General features: G+C 47.9%; 1 long non-coding RNA gene across 1 annotated transcript; it reads left to right on the forward strand.

Annotated features, from left to right (window-relative positions):
• The first annotated feature begins 1,919 nt into the window (after positions 1-1,919).
• LOC117542384 lies at positions 1,920-2,928 on the forward strand. The gene is made up of 2 exons (XR_004568428.1): positions 1,920-2,055; positions 2,519-2,928. It is a non-coding gene; the product is annotated as an uncharacterized LOC117542384 (long non-coding RNA).
• The last annotated feature ends 1,929 nt before the right edge of the window (positions 2,929-4,857 follow it).

Consider the following 4,857-nt stretch of genomic DNA (forward strand, 5'->3'; position numbering starts at 1 on the left):
AGGTCTATAGAGGTGAACCAATCTCCCTGGTGAACACACTAGCACCTTTTTGACCGTCAGCATGTGAAAAGGCCTTTTCATTATTGCCTTGTTGAAAACTGACCGGTCGAGGATGGGTCTCATTCCCCCTGTCTTTTTCGGGATAAGAAAATAGCGGGAGTAATACCCCTGATTTTCTTCCTCATGGGGAACCCTGGAAATAGCCTCTTTCAACAGGAGTTCCCGTAGCTCTGCTTGGAGCGCAAGACACTGTTCACGGGATGTTAGGCATGTCACCTGTATCCCGTTGAACTGTGGGGGGGGGGAGGCGAACTGCAGGGTGTACCCTGCTGATCAGCCTGTGCATCCATCCGTCCATCAAACACATGCGCTGCCACGCCGAGAAACACTGACAGCGGGCGCGCATGCTCGAGATGTGTTGTGGTTGTCATGACGACGAGCCACGCCAGAGCCCTCGCCGCCGCTGCCCGTGAGGCAACCCAAGGTGGGCCTAGAGCGAAAGGGCTGTGCGGAGGCCTCCACACGCTGCGTATCACTCCGCCTCGCATCATGAGACGTGTACACGCTCAGAGGATGGATGGAGGTGTGTGCAGTAATATCCACATGAGGCGTTAACACTGCGCTCCTGGGCTTATTATGACCGTGTATCGGTGGCGTATCTCGGTCAGAAGAATGCCGCGAGGTCTGTGGTTTAATAACCGAAGAGTCATAACCACCAGAACCCTGCAGCGAACCATGCTGCCTACTAATCAGCAGATTGAAGGCAGCTGGTGTAATTACTGTGCTCCGCAGCTTATTAATCGATAGATTAAATAGCGCAGGCTTTTGTACCGAACCCGGCTGGCTATTAACCGATAGGTCATGGCAGCTGGCTCACCGGCCAGAGTGGGGGATATATGAAACACATTTGAAACTGATGACTCAGCCAACATGTTGGGAAATAATCTTCTTTTATTTTCCTCACACTGCCTCCCTAACCGTCAAGGCCGCTCTGCTTCCTCGGCGGCTCTCATGGAGCAGACGCCGAACGGGAGTACCTCACTCCCTTTTTACCCCCCCTCTCCTGGTGGGGGGGAGGGGGCGGAGGCCCCGTGAGGCAACCCAAGGTGGGCCTAGCGAAAAGGCTGTGAGGAGGCCTCCACACGTTGCATTCACTCCGCCTCTCATCATGATGCGCGTACACGCTCAGAGGATGGGTGGAGGTGTGTGCAGTGATAACCACATGAGGCGTTACCACGGCGCTCATGGGCTTATTGTCACCGTGTGTAGGTGGCGTATCTCGGATAGAGGAATGCCGCGAGGTCTGTGGTTTAACCCTTAAAGGCCGAGCGAGCCGCCCGCGGCTTCAAAGAGGTAGCGTTCTAAAATGCTTAATAACTTTTTAACCGCTAATCCTATCCATCTGATTTAAAAAGTGAGGTAAAGCGGCTATTCTAGGCTTTTTGCTGGTATCACTATGTCCTTTTCCGGGATTCAGAGGCTCCGACGTGATCGGGGCAACGTTATCACATTTTACAGCCTTGATTCGTCAAGGAGACCCACGCGGCCCCTCTGTCTGAGCCAAACAGCAAAGGTTTTAGACTAAGTCCCACCCCCCTGTGTCCGGATAGGTTTAAAATGTAAAGGTCCAGGCAAACCTCTGCCCATGCTACCATCTTCTCGACCAATCAACATAGGTTGCTGTGTATGTTTTTGGCCGCGGGAGATAAACAAAGAGAAACAGAGAGACGAGAGAGTAATACTAAAGAAGAGTAATTCTGCCAGCGTAAGAGAAATACACACACACACACACACACACACACACACACACACACACACACACACACACACACACACACACACACACACACACACACACACACACACACACACACACACACACACACACACACACACACACGTCAAAACGGCATTACACTACGGAAGAAGCCGTAGAATTTATTTGGTCTGGCGGACCGCTTAGCGATGCAGCGGTGGATTCCTCAGATTCTGAAGCTGACAACTGGCAAGGAAGAGGAGTATGATCACGGGATTGATCCCTTCGAAGATAAAAAAGTGAGTAACTTTGCTTATTTCTTATTGTTTGTGTTGCATTTATCGGTTGTTGTTTCTGTATAACGCCGAAAATAATTAGTCCTAAGAGTTTTTATAATGGATGGCCATTTGCCGTAATTGTGTCATAAAGTGAAGTCCTGAGCTCAAGATTCACTATCAATAGAGGCTACTATTTATTTCAGTAAAAAAACGTCAAGCAATACCTTTCATGTATTGCCTCATTCCGCTTGCCCTCTTTGGTTGTTTGTTATAAGGTCTAATGTTATTATATTCATTGCATTACAATTCAGTTACTGATTCCATCAACTAGTAATGTTAGCAGAGGGATAAAGTGTGAATCAAATCAAAAGTTGAGACTGTGTTTAGAAAACAGATAGGATGACACTGGAGAAATAAAAGCAATAAAGGAAATAAAATAAATTCAGACATTTATATCTGTATATTTTCCTCCCTTTTATTTTAGTACAGAGGATGAGAGAGGGGATGCACAAGCCCCTGTCCCCATCAGTAGGCCTCCTTCAAACCGAGAGGGAAAAGAATGCGGCCAGGAGGGTGCAGCATCCAGACAAAAGGCCAAACCAATGCCAGCCCCCCTGACAGTGAAAGGGAGAGGAAGAGGAAAAGGGAAAAAAACATCTCTGACCCCAGAAGAGCCAGGAGCTGTTTGGAACGGACCTGAGGTGCCAGATACTGCCCAACAACTACCACACTTTTGCCCGAAAAGAGCCCCTGGAGTCCAAGGTTTTGTTGGTGTGGAGTATACTCCTGCACAAATATTTAGAAATTGTTTTAACAACCAAGCTGTAAATATCATCTGCAAGAACACAAACAAAAATGCTGAAAAGGAGCAGGCTAAGGGGGAAAAGTTTGTTTGGGAAAGCCGGTAAAATTCCTCATGTATGTCGGCCTTATGGCACTTCTAAAACTGCTAAAAGTAAGTGACTACTGGAGGAAGGGATCACACCTGAGTGTTCTCTTTCCTGCTTCTGTCATGACAAGAGACAGGTTCATGGCAATCAGCAGAGCTGTACATCTGAGCGACCCAGACCATGATGAATGTGGATACATTTCCTTTGCTCTTTATATATTTTTCTAATATTTTGGTTATAGTTTGAAGATCATTTGCTCTTTGTACTTTTGCACTTTCTATATATTCCTAATACTTTGTTTATACTTTTAATATAATTTGCACTTTGTTAATTTGCACTTTGAATTTGTTTCACTGTTTGTGTTTGTATTTCAATGTTCAAATGATAATATATATCTCTGAAACAAGTTATTTTTGTTGCAATGTCATCTGTTATGGTTTAATTGTTTACTCTCTCAACCTTTTTTTGACAGAAGAAACATGATCAGTCATTTAAATATGGAAATACATTTCGTTTTAATTATTCCATATGATCCTAGGCGTTTTTCACTGAAAAACGCCTAGGATAATATTGTAATAAATAGCTGTAACTTGCTCAGGGAACATAATATGCAGATGAAATTTAATTTGAAAGCCTAAAACATCTAAATGCAGCTTTGTAAATAATAAAAAAGAAAATCCCTATGTTCCTGGCGGAGTAAACAGTAAAAAAACACAACATTTGTACTGGCGTTTTTGAAAAGTGCTGGTAAATTCAGCCATTATCACACAAAGTTATGGTAAAATTTGGACTTCAAATTAGCCAGACTTGAACTAGAGGTTCTCCTGAATCAAATGAGGTAAGGCACTTGATAATGACTGCAAGAAAAGGTTAGAACAGGTTAGGAGAAACAAATAAATACAGGAGAGTCAGGCAGGCGAAAATTCCGTCTAGGTCTTTAAGGGTTAATAACCGAAAGTTATAACCACCAGAACCCTGCAGCGAACCATGCTGCCTACTAATCACCAGATTGAAGGCAGCTGGTGTAGTTACTGTGCTCCGCAGTTTATAGATTAAAATGCGCAGGCTTTTGTAACGAATCCTGCTGGCTATTAACCGATAGGTCATAGGCAGCTGGTTTACCCAGAGTGGGGGATATGTGAAACACATTTGAAACTGATGACTCAGCCAACATGTTGGAAAATAAGCTTCTTTTTATTTTCCTCACACTCCCTCCCAAACCGTCAAGGCCGCTCTGTCTCCTCGGCGGCTCTCATGGAGCAGACGCCGAACGGGAGTATCTCACTCCCTTTTTACCCCCCTCTGGTGGGGGCCCGTAGGTGCGGGACGGTGCCCTGGAGGTGTGGGCCGGTGCCCCGGCCGCCGCTGACGGACGATTCTGACGCCTCGGCTGCTGTTGCCTGTCCGTCTGCCGCTGTGGCCGGGTTGGCTGCTGCTGCTGCTGCTGCCGCTGGTGTCGCTGCTGCTTCACCGCTGGCTGGAGCCAGCCGACGTGCTGGCGGATGTCCTCCGCCTGCTCCGATGCCGCCTTCATGGAATCAACCATGGCCAGGAACTGGGGACCGAACAGCCCGTCCGAGCTGATCGGAGCGTCCAGTAAAAACTTCCTGGCTGGCTCTGTGACCGCTGCCTGCTGTAACCAGAGGTGACGCTGGATCTGTGTCATCCAGGCTGCTAATCCTCGCCTGGGACACCGCCACGGCTGCGCACAGCGAGAGCGCCGTGCTGGCCGCCTTAGCGATCTCCTCCGCCTCCTCTGGAGCCACGGTGATGTGTTCTGGATGGGTTCCTGCCCACCCCAGACGTCTTCCTCACCCGCAGCAGCTAGAGCGTCCGCCCTTTGCTTCCTGTCGGATGAAGGAAGACGCACACAGTGAGGACATGCGACCTGCTGGCTGAGAGCCGCGTCCGCGTGCTCTGGCCCCAGACAGGC

The sequence above is a fragment of the Gymnodraco acuticeps genome, unplaced genomic scaffold, assembly GCF_902827175.1.
Source record: "Gymnodraco acuticeps unplaced genomic scaffold, fGymAcu1.1, whole genome shotgun sequence".
Classification (NCBI taxonomy): Eukaryota; Metazoa; Chordata; class Actinopteri; order Perciformes; family Bathydraconidae; genus Gymnodraco; species Gymnodraco acuticeps.